The sequence below is a fragment of the Ascaphus truei genome, chromosome 16 (assembly GCF_040206685.1).
Source record: "Ascaphus truei isolate aAscTru1 chromosome 16, aAscTru1.hap1, whole genome shotgun sequence".
Classification (NCBI taxonomy): Eukaryota; Metazoa; Chordata; class Amphibia; order Anura; family Ascaphidae; genus Ascaphus; species Ascaphus truei.
Genome location: NC_134498.1, coordinates 40,586,339 through 40,603,152, shown reverse-complemented (window position 1 = coordinate 40,603,152; position 16,814 = coordinate 40,586,339).

Below are 16,814 nucleotides of genomic sequence, written 5' to 3'. Positions count from 1 at the left end.
AATAGAAATAAAAGCTGTCAAATCCCTTTGCAACCAGCAAACTTGGAGATGTTTATTCAAAAGAGGCGCTGCTGTCTTTGTAAAATTATCTACAATGTTTCAGAGGCTAGCAATGGGTATATGAAATGCCTGCAGCTAGATATTGACTTTAGATTTAGCTCTGTCGATAGTTCTCATCAAGAGTTCAATAAATCTTGATGTCTCCTATTGAAAAGTCAATACCTGTTTCTTAAAATTCATCTTAAATGCCTGAAGTATTTAGAAACTATTAGATAATTGTTTACTAAATTCTAAATTAATAGCTTTTGTTCCTCACTGAATTCAATCCTGTCCTAAACAGTTTTCTCTTCATTTTATTTTTATGCAGTAATATTTTTTACATTTTGTTTACCTACTCCAGGGGTGCGCAAACTGGGGGGGGGGGGCGCCCCCCAAGATTTTCCAGAAGGGGCACGGCGGTTGCAGAGGCCCCGCGCTCTTCCACAAGGCATTAAAATTAAATGTTGGGGGATCGCGTGAGGCCTCTGCAACGTCCCTTACCTTGTCTGCGGTGATGCGTCGCCATACAATGCGGCGTCAAATGACGCCATGGGGTCATGTGACATCAGTGACCCATGGCGTCACTTGACGTCGAAGACAAAGTAAGGAGGCAGGGGGGGAGTGTTTGCGCACCCCTGATGTACACTAATCATTTTCAATTGTATAAAAAAAAATTTCATCTTAACTTACTGAGCTTATATAGCATAATATTTTTTATATTGAGTGCGTTAATATTATCATGACTAGAGATGGGAGAATCTGATAAAATTCGGTTCGTGATTTTTTTTTTGTCATTTTGGGAAAAATTGGAAACGATTGCCAACATGGGACCAATTCTCTCCCATTTCCTTTTGTGAACTTGCAAACTTATGCTTGTAAGCGAAAGTTCTCCATGCAACTAGTGAATTTGCCCCTACAGTACAAACGTTCTCTGTGCGAACCTACGCCCTGTTGCTAATTTTTTGCATTTTCAATAACTCCAATGTTTTTACAAAAAGCCAATGGTGGAATTTTTTTTTTTCGAATTCTAAATTTTTGGGGGAAAATTTACAAATTACGAATTTGAGGCATGTGAGTCGAAGAACGTATGTAAGAATTTTCGTTGGAACCATAGCTCTATAGAAATGTAGTATTGGATTAAAATAATTATCACACAATTGATGTAAGGTACATCATAAAACATTTATTGTCAATGTTCCCATGAACACAAACTCTTGTTTCCACTCTCTACAAATCCTTAAAGAAGCTGTCCAAGGTGCCTTTTTTTAAATTTTATTTGATATTTCTTCCCTTTAATATGTGCATCAATACATTCCACACAATAAGTAATTTGCTAAGTTGCTGATCGATCCGTTCTCCTGTGATCGGTCGGCGAAGATTTGGCTCGGAGGTTCTCTAAATGGCTGTCAGTGCCGCCGAAGAGGACCAAAAATGCAACGTTCTGTGAGGAAGATCATGTGACCAGGCTGTCACTAGATACAATTGGTGCACTCCTAGAGAGAGGGCAGGGCTCAAAAATGGGTGTGCCAGGGCATGTTTCTGAAGAGGAAGGGGGTGTGACTTTGTAAATGGTTGCTATAGAAACAAAAAATGCTTGATACATTATAATACATTAAAAATGTTTGTTAGAGTTGTTGTTTTTTTTAAATGCTACAAGTATTTTCTCATAGTGCAGAACTGATTTATTAAAAAAAACATACATGTTGGATATTGCTTAGTCTGCAGTTTTAATAACCTGCATTTTTAAGTGAAGGATGAGTGAGATTTGCTGACTTTTCTTTTGATTAAAAGGAAGATTATGTTTTGCAGTGCATCAACAGGCACTGCAAGGCTAAATCAAACAAGATCACTGATACCAAAAGCCTCTGAAAGGGAAAAAAGTTCAGCTTAAAAATGACCACACGTCTCTTTGAGAAAGTTCACTGGGTCCGTTAGAGATGTCAAAAAGTATAAATATGTTCAATTAACAGATACATCTATCTTGTGCTGAGGATTAATTCATAGTTTGGTGGGTACGTTTAGAATCACATATTTTCACAACTTGACAAAGTATCAGGAACACAGTGTTTGAAAATTATTTAATTATAAAGTTAACACCAGAAAGGTTCGCAGTACAAATTATTTTACTTCCTCTAAATATCTTGTGCCACGAAATGTATTGTAGGTTGGCGTTGAGCATTATATAGTCTATACAGTCTTTAGAAGGAATAATATTCTAAGGGCCAGATTCACAAAGTCTGTTATGTAACCTACCGTAACTTAACATCACGTTATGCTTTAACGCCAATCTTCAAAGTGTAAAAACATAAAGTTACAACAGCATCGCATTAACTACAGCAGCCATTAGAGGCATTCACCTAAAGCCCTCTACCACCGTTCTCACTCACTGCCCCACACCTCTGGAATGCCCTTCTGCTCAATATCTGACTGGCAACCTCACTAGCCACCTTTAAGACCCATATGAAAACACACCTCCTTAACAAGGCATGTGAGTAGCTCCGTGGCTGATACTATACAGCTCATACATCAACCTTGGCCCTTTGCAGACACACTTCCCAGAACACCTTCCTACTGTCTCTGTACGTTCTTCCTACTTAGCCCTTAGATTGTAAGCTCTTCAGGCCAGGGACTCCTTTTCTTAATGTTACTTTTATGTCTGAAGCTCTTATTTCCAGTATGTGTTTTTTGTATATCCTGAGATACTTACCTCTGAAGGGGGTGCTGGTATCTCGGTAAAATTAAAAGCACCCGCGTCACATGGGCCAATAGGCAGCGGCAGTGGATGACGTCATGGCTTCCTATTGGCCCGCAGTATGCGGAAGTTTTAAAAATCCGCCATTGCAGGAACCCAGCCAGCAAGCTGGAGCCCCTATGGAGGTTAGTATCATGGGAAGCAGCTGGTCTTCAGTGCTGAAATGAACGGGGTCCAGCTCCGGAGACCCCCTTATTCAACAAAATATTTAAAAAAAATAAACAAAAAAAAAATAGCCACTTAGATGTTGTAACAGATGATGCAATGTTGCGTTATAATAACATGACGCTAAGCCTATGCTAATAAGCTTAATAATGGCAGTTGTTATTGCATTCAGTATATTCAGTGCTGTGGATACACGTTAACCTAAGATAAAATAATGTTCATTACTGATTTAAGCAACGTTACACCATGAACCCCCAGTTGACTGCACTTTGGGACTCTAGCCATAAGACACATTCTAAAATTGCATATTTTCTGAGCTAACCAAAATGCCTGCTAGAAATTTCCCCACGTGATATTTGCTCTAACTGTAGCTAGTGCTACAATATTTATTTTACCATGTTTGAGTTTTCTCACTCATTTAGACATATTATGGATCATACAGTACCATGAAGACCAAGATGAGACTTTTAGGTAAATTGAACAGTTATCAGCACAGTAATTCCCTTTTTTGATAGTAAATAATACTGAAACCTGTGGCTTGTAGTTTGAGCATGCATCAAAGCTATGCAAAACCCTCCTGAGCAATATGCTGTGAGGCCGGCAATCTGCTGTTTTTATAATTATTTTGATAAAGTTCAAGTGTTAAGCCGGAGGCTGCAACAGATCTGAAAGCAGAAAAAGAACATTTGTACTTTCTCTGAACTGTTTCCGCAAATGAAAAGTCAGTTCACGACCATTACTTTTAGATATGTCACTATAAAGCAAAGGGTGGGGAGCAGTGTTGGTCTTTTCTTCCATGTAGTAACAAGGGAGGGAGAGGCAGTAGCTGGCATGATACCTTTTATTGTAGGACTCGATGATGAACCCTGAGAGTTTGGAAAGCTTGTAACATATCAACTACTTGTCGGTCCTATAAAAGGTATTATACCCCCTACTCCCTCCTTTGCGATCACATAATGCCAAATTTATGACAAAACTCATTGTCATCATTGTAGACTTATTGTCATTATCATTCCTAACTTTTCTTAGGAGTTCTTTAGTGTCTTTGCTTCATTTGTGGTCACTAGTATGTACAGTATACAGATGCAGAGTATTCGGCCAGGAAACTGCAGTTAAAAGCTGCCTGATCACTATTTGATTTTAATGACATAATTTTGAAGCAGGGGGTCTCCGGAGCTGAACCGCATTAATTTCAACCATGGAGACCCCCTGATTCCCGAGATACAGGCCCCCGGTATGGGGTGCCGGTATCTCCAGTAAGTCTAATTCTCCTACGTCACGACCGGGAAATTTAAACTTGCAGGAGATACCGGCAACCCATACAGAGGCCTGTACCTCAGGAAGGAGGGGTTCCACGGGGCTAACATTAATGTGGTTCAGCTCTGGAGACCCCTGCTTCAATATTATGTAATTAAAATAAAATAAAAACATTGCGATCGCCTGTTAGGGATGCGCAGAGAGAGGGGCCGCTTCTCACTGCTCTCACTGCGCAGCTCTTCCAGACTGGTGCAGCCCGGAAGGATTAACACAGTGGGAGCCCTATTCAGAAGCAGGGACCCCAGCTGTGTTAATTCTGATGGGTAATTCCACCCGTACTCTGCACTTGGCTCTGATTACGCCATGGTTGGTCCACATTCAGAAGCACATGTGTGGAGCAGGGTGGAGATAAAGCTGACTGCATCTGTATCTTTATTTATACAATTGTAGTGCCATCCAGCTACACAGCGATTCACAGCAGTAATACACGTGTCATATATTATAACACATACTGTACCACACTTTTACCTTAATGTTAAAGTGGAAATAAACTACAATATATATACCAAACATTTAGGGGACAACGTACTAAGTTTATATTTTTGGAAAATTCCTGCGTTAAAAAGTCAAAAACATGTTCAATAAAATGTGCGCCATACGTATGAAAACAAGCGTGCGCAAAGAAAGCATGTTGGCTACAAGTAGCACATACAGATGTACTGTCTTTAGCAAGAATCATTATTGGAGGATAAACGCTGCAGATTATCCGACAAGGAGGCCTGGAATGCGGCAGAGACGGTCACCGGAGTTGCGGCCTTTTGCTTTTCTAACCGCTGCAGCGGAGATAGTAGAGCTGCGTTCATAGTGCTGAACCGCATTAATTTCAGCCTCGGGGACTCCCTGCTTCCCGAGTTACAGGCCCTGGTATGGGTGCTGGTATCTTCTGTGTGTTTAAATCTCCTGGTCACGTGACGCGGGACATTTAAACGTTGTTATTAAAATCAAATAAAAACAGGTTCTTTACCGTAGCGGCTAGCCGCTAAGGTAATGAAGAGGTTAATCAGAGTACCTGGTTTCTTGGGGGTAGGGAAAAGGGGTACTTGCCCCATGGTGGGTGGTTAGGACTACCGGGAAGGTCACGGGAGGAGTTAACTCCTTCACTACCATAGCGGTGGTAACCCTTCCTGCTACCCACCCGAGATGCCTAATCACCCACCTTGGGGAAACCAACCCCTTCACCAACCCGCTATACCCCCAAGAAACATTAAAATACAACAACCCTATTCACCCACCCCCTCTACCCCCACCTCACCCCCAAAACATAGAGTACAAATGGGCAACATTCCTATTATCCAGATATGGATAATAGCGCATTTACCCAGCCAGTATATTAAAGTTGGACTTACCCCTGCAAGGATGAAGGCAATCCTCATCTTCCTATGTGTCCTGCTCATCCTTCGTGGGCAGCAACATTACAATAAAAAAAAACTAACTACTGGCCACTAACCCTTTAATCACTTTAGCGGTTAGTAACCTCTTTAGTAATTAGGGGGGTAATCTCCCTCCCCTGCTACCCACCCGGGAGGCCTAACAACCCTTCACAGGTCAACTACCCCACCCCCTCTACAGATTGATTGTCACTGTGGTAAACCAGGCCCACAATATGGGCATGGATTGCCACAATGGTAATGAATGGGCAAGCTAAAAAAAAAACATAACAAAAAATAAAATACATAACAATTAAATAAAAACAAGCATTTGCCAAAAAATGCATTGCTTGTCACTGTGCTTATCTATACCCAGAAAGGGGCAAAGTCAGTGGGAAACCTAAAAAAAACCACAATTAAATAAAAGCCAACCAAAGTGTTTCTTACCTTTGCCATAATCAGCCTCATCCTACTCCGGCACCAACACTTGACCCGTGACGCAATGTAAACTAATCTAAGGATGGGAAAAAGGGGAAGGTAAAGGGAAAAGGGAAGCTCCCGCGTCAGCAAAAGTAAAAATAGTATGTAGATCAAGTAACCCACAGACTGGTGCAATAGAGGATATATACTATAGTAACAACGTAAACAGACAGAAAAGTTCCTCCTTGAATGCACTCAGAAAGGTAAATCAGGGTGATATGGTTAATACAATTAAAAACCTTTTAATCACAAATATATAGTAAAACCATTTTGTATAGAGGGGGATGGTAGAAATAGTCCACGACCAGTCCTTACTGACAAACCAAAACAACCTTCCAAAATAGATATACAGAAGGTAATAAAAATGACAATACACCACCTATATGTGGGCTCATGGACTGCAAAAAATCACCAATGTGTAACTTCAGACTTGAAAACCCGTGATGCAATGCTCAGCAGCCTGATGCGCAGAAGTCCATGGTCCTTTGTTGATTGAAGAGACATCTCTGGTAAGTTCTTTCCTTCTTTCTTTTCTTCTGTGTTCCCTTTATAATCCAAAGGGACCCGGAGATGTTGACCTGATGGCTTTTTGAGCTCAAATGAGATTAGACAGGCCTTATATAAGGCCTGTGACATCACATTTGAATGTCAAATGGTAGACCCCCAATCCGATTGGTTGGTGTACCATGTGACCGCTTCCATTTTTTTTAAGGATGTGACGTCATCAAAAAGGGAGGGAAGCCAGCCAATCAGGTAGTAAATGCTTCCCTCCTTGTAGAATGATGTCACTTCTGCAACAACAAAAACAAAAGAAGCCATCACATGGTACAGCCACCAATCAGATTGGTAGATATACCATGTGATGCCTTTCCTACACTGGCGGCCGCTTTAATTCTTATGCGGCCGCCACCGCAATGTGCGGGCAGACGCGGCTATTTTTTTTTTTTGCAGCGTGTAGCGCGACAGCCAGGCGCCGGTCACGTGCGCCAGGCATCCCTAAAGACGCCAGGCATCCCCGAAGATGCCAGGCATCCCCGAAGACGCCAGGCATCCCGTAAGAGGCTGAAGGTAAGGGGGTATGCGAGCAATCCAGTGCGTGGAGCGGAGCGGAACAGCCAGGGGGTCGCGAGGGGAAGGGAAGGGGGAGGTGAAGATGCGGGGAAGATGGGCTGGCACGCGGCCAAGTTTGGCGCCAGCCCGAAAACAGCCGCGGGACAAGACGCGCAAATGCAGCAATAAAGCTGGCCGCAGCAGTATTTTGGAGTACTGTGATGTCATCAAAAAGGGAGGGAAGATAGCCAATCAGGTAGCATGTTTCCCTCCTTTTTTTACTTTAATGGGGGCTTTTCTGCGATAGCACGTCATCTGCACTTATCACACCTTACAGAATAATCCCCTTAATGTGTCCTTAGTAAATTCTCGCGAGCAGGGTCCTCATTATCGCTTGTATCCGTTTGCTCTTGTTCATCCTTATTTGGCATGTCAATCTGTTTATGTAATTTACATAACTCTATACCCCTGTTGTACCGGTCTGCAGAATCTGTTGGCATGTTACAAATAAACAATAATATTAATACTGTAGTTCAATTTGACCTTATGTGGGATAGCATACTTAAAACATTGCACACATTAATCATCAAAAGCCTAATCCAGAATTCATTGGCAAATTTGGCGTTTACATCACACCTGAATATAAAGGTAACTATATCTAACTGTCCAGACACTTGCTTGTAGCTGGAGCCAATATGTTGCAGTATTTATCTTTTTCTGGTGGACTATACATTTTGATTATTCTTTGATTATTTTGCTTTCCGCTGGCTTAAGATCAAATCATGCAATCAACATTAGGTTAATTACCGCTATTATAAAATCACTTGAGAACATTCATTTCAGTTGACGAGTCGGTGATAATTTTTTTAAGGATTCAAGTTCTCCAGATATTTGGCAATTCATTAAACTGCATGATTTCTTGGGCTCTGTCTTTGCATTTAAAAAAAAAAATGCCCTAAACCATCTTTTCTTGCTCACGGACTCAGCTTTAACAGGATTCAACTTGGCCTCCAATCTGTAGCAAATGCAACTGGATGTTATACTGTATAGCAGTACATTTTATGCTGGTTTTGAACAGAAACTTTTTGAAATTTCAAGGTCTCCAATATATTTACTAAAGAGGCCTATTAGACTGCTTAGCCCACACATGCTTCCAAATGTAAAACTGATGGATGCCAATTTGTTATCATACATATTTTTTTTTATCAGTAAAGAGAACCGATGATTTATTGGCACGATACAGTACATGAGAAGAGGAAGGCTCTGGGATGCAGGAACAAATCCAAGAGAAGCAGAATAAATGTGTTTAAAGGAGCATTCCTAGTGACAATACAAAATAGGATTGAAGCAGGGGGTCTCCGCATTAATTTCAGCTCCGGGGACCCCCTGCTTCCCGAGATACACATCTCCGTAGGGGGTGCCGGTATCTCTCTGCTGTTTAAATGTCCTGCATGGCGTGGGCCAATAGGAATCCGCAAGTGATGATGTCATGGCTTCCTATTGGCCCGCAGGACTTGGGAGCTATAAAGTCACCATTTCATTAGCCCCAAATAGCCCGGTTTGGGCTGCTACCGGCACCCCCTACAGAAGTAAGTATCTCAGGATACAGGGGATCAGCTCCAGAGACCCCTGCTTCAAAGCCATTTAAATAATATTTTAGAAATTGTCCTTGTAGTGCTTCCTTAATAGATCCAATGAAAACCAAGTAAGGCTCTGCATTGGGGAGCTCAATCTCAATGTCACCACTTCTCAGTACCAGAATGCAGTGGTAGATGAAAACTCTGTTAAAGTAGACTGAAATACAAACTTTTTCTTTGTGGGATGAAGAAAATGCAGCTTTCTGTATAGTTCTGCATTTACTACCAAGTCTAAATGTACTGCTCTTACAGTCAGAATTGCTTTCAGGGGCAATTATGTCTCTCCCCTTGTACTGGAATAGAAATTCTATTTGGCAGTCAAAATAAATTACATCCATCATGTATATTGAATAGTGCCTTATCTAATATTTTATAAATGCTTATTACGCAGACTTAATTTCCTATTTTTAATGGCATATTTTGAAAATCTAGAAAAAGCAGAACGTCAGATATATGCAAAAAATAATCATTAGAACAGTATTGATAAAATATGCATATACTTTCTCTAATTACACTAACTATACAGTGTCTTTCACCAGGATATTGTACGTGCAGAAAAACAAGCAATTATGGAAACAGATCCAAAAGCCTATTGAATACTCTTTCCCACAATGAGCAACTTTACCGTTTGTTTAAACATTGCCCCTTATTCCCTCTAGACCAGTGGTTCCCAACTCCAGTCCTCAAGGACCACTAACAGTGCAGGTTTTAAGGCAATCCTCTCATTAGCACAGGTGGCCCAATCATTGTGACTGAACCACCTGTGCTCAAGCCGGGGTATCCTTAAAACCTGCATTGTTACGGGTCCTTGAGGACTGGGGTTGGGAACCACTGCTCTGGACCAGGGCTGGAAAACTCCAGTCTTCAAGGGCCACCAACAGGTCAGGTTTTAAGGATTTCCTATCTACAGCACAGGTGGCTATATCAGTGGCTCTGTCATTGATTTGGATCCTACTCGGACTGTCCAGTTCCTTTGGTCCGTGGATTTCTGCAGATCAGTCTTTATTTGTAACACAGGCAATCTATCCGCGGATTGGATTCTTAAAATCCGTCAATGGATTGTATCCAATGGCGACTTTGAATTCATCGTGCGGATTGCAACTGGAGCAATCCGTCTGCAGATTTTACACAGTGGAACGGATTTTGAATGGCAAACTCGGGTAATGGATTTTAACTGGTTCACCCATCTCTAGCCCACATCACATTCTGTATCTTTTTGAGGAAATATACCATTAATTGTATCTCATTCTGTGTCTGTAATACACATAACTCTGTACCCTCACTGTACCGTGCACAGAACATGTTGGCACTTTGCAAATAAACATTATTATTAATACAGCGCAGACCGTAACTTTAGCTAAATGGTGCACAAAAGTTTACTGCATGTGCTATTTTCAAAAACATTCTTTGTCTAGTATTGGGGTTTGCTATTTTGCTGTGAAACTATCAAGAATAAACTGGAATGGAATGTTACGCTCATTATCTTTGTTTTCTTTGGTGAACCAACAGATTCTTTAACAAATGCATCTAAATGTACCAATGAATAAATGATCTGTAAGATGCAAGAAGTTTTTACTAGAGATGTTCAAAATGGCAAACTATCATTTATATGGCAACGTGTTCCAGATTTTCTAAAAAATAATTAAAATATTGCCCCCCAAATTTGTAGGGACATATGATGTGCCAGTCCCATTGGTCATATGACCTAGTTTGTTTTTATAAAATGAACATAAAATTGGCAAAACTGCTAAAATGTTACTATTTTCCCAAAAGCTCCAAAACATTCAGGAAAATGTGACATTTTTGTCAATTTTGTTCAACAAAAAAAAAATGATTTTTTTCATCAAATGAATGCCAAATTAGCAAAATGATGAGTGTACTAATAGACGACTAGTTTGCCAATCTCCAGTTGTTACTATATAATACGCAAAGGCAGCTAACCAGTTCCATTGAAAAAAAAAAAAAGAATTAAACAATTTATACTGTAAGCCGAGCATTCTATTTATTCAGGAAACATTCTCAAGGAAAATAGCTTGGAATGAAGGTCGGGTTGAAAAATTAAACATAAAGAGCACACACCCCATAAATATCACTCTTTTTGATAGAGGAGGTGAAAATTGGACAACATTGAAGTAACCACGAATAAACAAAGCAGCATTTCTTCCCATTAATCTCACAAGGAAATGAAACTATTAACGTGCTGCCCTTCTGCCTTTGTCCTCTCCGGAATTTGAAAAAGAGATGTCAGGAACAATAAATCAGCTAAATATAGATATAGTAACACTGTCCAAAAAAAAAAAAAAAAAAAAACCTTAGCCAAGTCAAAGCACTCAATGTATTTTCAAAGTGAATGCTATGAACGTTCTTTAAAAAAGACTGATACAGGTGGGGCGTGCCGATGACGTCATCCATTGTAGTTGGGTAAGAGGAGAGCTCCGGAGACCCACTCGCATAACCGCCTAATTAAGCGCTTTCATCCGGCGAGAAAAACCGCCAAAAGTGCCCTCCCCAACCGCTGACGCACCAGCCATGTCACAGAAGGGGAAAAATCAGGCCGCGCAGGGAGTAACTAAGTACTTTGCTCCCGCGCGGCAAAGCTCCGAGCAAGGAAGCAAGATGGCGGATCCCCGCCAGGCGCACGAGGAGCCAAATCGGGGCCGCCTGACCCTGAAGGGGCTGGGAAGTCTCGAGACAGCCTTCCCTCGGACGAGGGAATCACCAAATCCTACCTGGAGGAACTCCACGGTAAGCTGTACAGATCACTGCAGGCTGAACTTAAAGACGCAGTGACAGAAATAAAACAGGACATCCAGGGCCTAACAGAAAGGACCACAACCCCAGAGAGGAGACTTGAAGAGGCATCTCGAAGACATCAATCTGACGGCGATGACGAAATAATCCGTCTGGGCAATGAAGTCGTCTCACTGAGGGATGGGCTAGAGGACCAGGAGAACCGGGATCGCCGCCAGAATTTAAGAATTCGCGGCATCCCTGAAACGGTTCTGCCTGGTCAGCTCAAAGAGTACCTGACGGAAGGATGGATTCACTATGATATGCAACGATCTTGATCAACGAGATCTCGAAATAGACCGTGCCCACCGTGCGCTGGGCCTGAGGTCGGACGATACCAACCGCCGCCGAGACGTAATAATCCGGCTTCATAGTTACTCAACTAAGGAAAAAATCATCAGGGCCTGTCGAGACCGGGACACTATTCAATTCCGCGAGGAGTCGCTCCAAGTATATAATGATTTATGAAAGCTGACTATAAACCGTCGAAAAGAATTGCGCCCCCTCACTCTTCTCCTACGAGAGAAAGGCATCAAATACAAATGGGGCTTCCCTTTTAAGCTCATCGTTAATAACAAAGGGAAATACGTTACACTCAGACACCCAGACGACATGGAACACCTGGCAAAGGCCCTCGGCTTGTCCCTCGTGAGGCCACGAGCTCCTGAACCAGACCGAGACCATTCCCGTGATACGGAAGATCTGCCGGTAACAGCCTCAATGAGATTGGCGGGCCAGAAATAGTCACGGGATAAATGAAAATTCCCCTGAGATACTTACACCCACGGAGGATCCACTGATGATACGAACACCCCTGAAGAGCAAGGTAACCAAGAGCCGAGGGACTTCACTCCGCCTGCTGGACGGTGTTCCCACTCTACTCCACGATGCTGCTGATGCAGAGACTCCACGGACTAACCACGACACACTCTCACTGAACAACACCCTGCCCAACGAGATCATCCGATGCGGCCCACTAGACGCCCCCAGATCCTGATATTACAAAGACCTCAGCCGCCTGCATCTCATCAACCACACTCTGCTCCCCTTCAACCCCCTCGGCTGAGGGAAGGACTGCGACTCCATACACAGAGAGCAGAGACGCAATTACAGAGGGCAAAAGGAACAATGGTCTACCATTATAGCAGACAATGCAGACCCCTGCACCAACCCACCCAGGTCCAGTGGTCTTCTCAGAGACACTCGACGACAACGCCTATCCTGACGGGTCTGTAAGGAGTAGTTGTGAGAAAAAGTTTCTTTTCTTCTTTCTTCACTAGATTAGTATATGTTAATTCATTTTAGATAAATAAGTTATATGTGGTTATGTAGAATAGAATCAGTTATAATAATGAAAGAGGGCAATAGCAACACACTCAAGATATAATCCTCTGTATCCCTCCCTCTCCCCCCCTCCCCTTTCTCCCTTCCCCCCCTTCTCCCCCTTCTCCCCCCCACCCCCCTTCTTCCCCCCCTCCCTCCCCCCTCCCTCCCCCCTCCCATTTTCCCCTCCCCCTTCCCCTCCCCCCTTCCCCTCCCCTCCCTCCCCTCCCTCCCCTTTTCCCCTCCCCGTCCCCTCCCCGTCCCCTCCCCTCCCCCCCTACCCCCCTTTTCCCTCCCCTCTCCCTCCCTCCTCCCCCCTCCCTCCCTAACCCCTCCCCCCCTACCTCCCCCTCCCCCTCCTCCTTCACAATCAAACCCCTGGGCATACGCTGTAAGGGAAAGCCTGGCGAAAGGTCTCAGATGAGAGCATATAGAGAGACCAACTACCTTAGATAAGCAGCCTGCATGCCACCAATTGCGAGGGACGCAGGATAACAAAGTCTTTAACTAAGAGCCATGCCCGCGTGGCCTCACTACACCTCCCCTCTCTATCAGTACCCCTCCCCCTTCTCCACCCTCCCCACCCTGTGCCCCCCCTCCTTTCCCCCAGGTCTAAGAACCAACAATGGAGTAGAGCACTACAAAGAAAATGATTGACACTATGTATGTTATGTATGTAATTTATGTAACTGACACCTAAAAGCACTGATCCTTGAATTTCCCCTTCTCCCCCCCATCATCCCAACCCCTCCCCTCCTGAACTACACAGAGCAACAGTAGAATTAATGTGGATAATAAATGACATCTGTGAAAGTCCTTTCAATTAAAAAAGGACCAAGGACGCAACAAGAAGTGCGCAACTACAGTGTATGATAACAAATTTATGCAGTTCCTGTATTGTATGTGATATAAACTCAAGAAAATTGTATTTCTGGTTTCCCCCAGTCCCCACCCTCCTTTTCCCATCCTCCCTCCTACTGAATCTCATCTGTCCTGTGCCTACGGACTAAGGACATACCGTCAATAGAGTTCAAGTAGGACCAAGAAACACTGAACCTGAACGGTTCACAACCGATCCCCCTCCCCCCATACACCTCCAACCCACCCACTCTTCCTCGCCTCCCCCCTCCCAAAACAGCTCCCGCCCTAGACCCCAAAAACGGGAATGCCTCCCCTTTAGACTAGACCCATGACTACAGAATAGAGAGTGACTCAGAGACAGAAAACAAATCCCTATTCCCTTCTCTATCCCCTCTCCCCTGACGAGAACAAACGCCAAAACCATGACAACCATGCAAAAAATGACACGGATTAAATTTTTTTGGACATGTATAGGGTCTCCACCTCGCCCGAACCTGCCGGAGGTCGACACCAGTCTTAACCTCCCAAGGGTCTTAAACCCTACTAGCCGGCCTTTAGTTAAGACCAGACCTTAACTCTTTAGACCTCTATAGGGTCGATTTTCATACTTTCTCTGATCCCGCTGACCCTGTCCCAACGGGTCCCCTCTCCCCCCCTCTCTACCTACCCACCCTGGCTAGCCTACTGTAACCTCAGGCTTGAGGAGAAGCACTCTGATTCTCTCCATACTACAGGCATAAAACTAAAAACACCTGTACTAAGTGGGAAAGGACAGACTCTAAGCTACAATAAGCAGTACAGACAAAATGGCGCACCAAAGGTCAATTAAAATTGTCTCCCTGAATGTAAAAGGCTTGAATAATAACCGGAAAAGGAAACTTGCCCTTCAGGAAATAAAAAAGTCAGATGGTGACATTGTTTTCTTGCAGGAGACGCATTTCACATCTCACGACCCACCCAAAACATTCCAAAACACATATCCGATGAGCTAGTTCTCATCATTTAGTAGTAAACGTCGAGGAGTTGCTATTCTGATTCGTCAGGGCACTCCGTTTAATTTAACAAAAGTAAAGACGGATCCAGAGGGTAGATTTATTGTGGTCTATGGCTCACTCTCAGGATCGGCAATCGCCCTAATTAACCTCTACGCCCCAAATGAGAACCAGACAGATTTTCTAAAAAAAGTTCTGGAAGAAATTGACCCGGCTTACATGTCCTCAATACTCATAGCAGGAGACCTTAACATGGCTCTCAACCCGACTGAAGACAAATCGTCTGCCCCAGGACGTCTTCATTCAACCCAATCCCAAAGACTGGGGAAAAAATTTAAAGATATTATGGGGGACTTTTCTTTGGTGGACATTTGGAGAACACAGCACCAGGGACAAAGAGACTTTACTTTTTACTCGGCCCCGCACCAGACCTATTCCTGTATCGACTACTTCCTGGCAACCAAGAACGTCCTAGAGGCCGCCGCTAGCTCAGACATTGGCCCAATTATGTGGTCGGATCATGCTCCCATCACCCTGACCCTATCCATTCCATTTGTCAAAATAGTCTCATATAGCTGGAAATTAAATGACTCCCTACTGAACCACCCCGAGATAGAAAAGGAGATCAAAAAATCCCTTAAGGATTACTTCAGAATAAATGCAGGGTCGGTCACATCTCCAGCAACCCTGTGGGAAGCCCATAAGTCGACAATTCGAGGAAATTTCATCTCAATAGCCTAACACAGGAAAAAAGTTAAAACTAAACTAACTAAAGAGCTTACAGAAAAAATGATCAAATTAGAGCAGCAGCACAAGTCAAACCCTTCTCGGAAAATGTATAAACGGCTGACAACTGCTAGAACCGATTTGAAAGAGATCCAATTGGAAAACGTAAAAAAGGCTCTTAAATGGACGGGTCAGAGGTATTATGACAAGGGAAACAAGGCCGACAGACTTCTTGCCAGTAAGTTGCGTGGAGTACAAAAAAGATCACAAATAACGGCGACTAAAAATAGATCTGGTGAAACAATCTATAATGAGGAAAAAATAGCAGAAGAATTTACTACATTTTACACCATGCTATAAAACCTGAGAGCCCACTCTGCTAACCCAAAAAATGATGAACTAAAGCCTATAGTAGAATATTTAGACGAATGTACGCTCCCCTCCCTTACGGAGATGGAAAATGCTACCCTAAACGCAAAAATATCACTGGAAGAATTGAAAGCAGCAGTAAAAGCATCAAAATCTTCCAAAACGCCAGGCCCTGATGGCTTCACAAATGTCTAGTATAAGAAATTTCTACCTATACATCCACCCACTTATTGAATTTGTTCAACTCATTTTTAGAAGGTAATCCTATCCCGCCATCAATGTCATCAGCTAATCTGGCCATAATATATAAAGAGGGGAAGGATCCAACTCAGTGCGGAAGTTACAGACCAATATCATTACTGAACAAAGATCTGAAATTGTACAGTAAAATACTGGCGAACAGGCTTAACCCCATCTTACCCAGGCTAATCCACATAGACCAGGTCGGGTTTGTCTCGGGCCGCCTGGCATCGGACAATACCCGGAAAATAATTAACATAGTTGACCATGTCCATATATCAGGCTCAAAAGCAATGCTATTAAGCTTGGACGCAGAGAAGGCATTCGACAGAATAGACTGGCTCTTTCTGGATCAAACATTGTTAAAATTTGGCTTCAAAGACTAATTTCTCGAGGGAGTCAGAGCACTCTATCAGAATCCGTCTGCCACGGTTAGACTCCCTGGCGGAAATTCTGAGAGGTTCCACATTAAAAATGGTACACACCAAGGTTGCCCCCTGTCCCCCCTCCTTTTTGCCCTCACGATCGAACCACTAGCGTCCAAAACACGAAATAACCCAAATATTCAGGGCATTCTTATTGGAAAAACGAATTACTAAATATCACTATTCGCTGACGATATCATTCTAACTTTAAGCAAACCCCAAAATTCCCTTCCTAACCTTCAAAAGGAACTGACGGATTTTGGAAAGATATCAGGTTACAA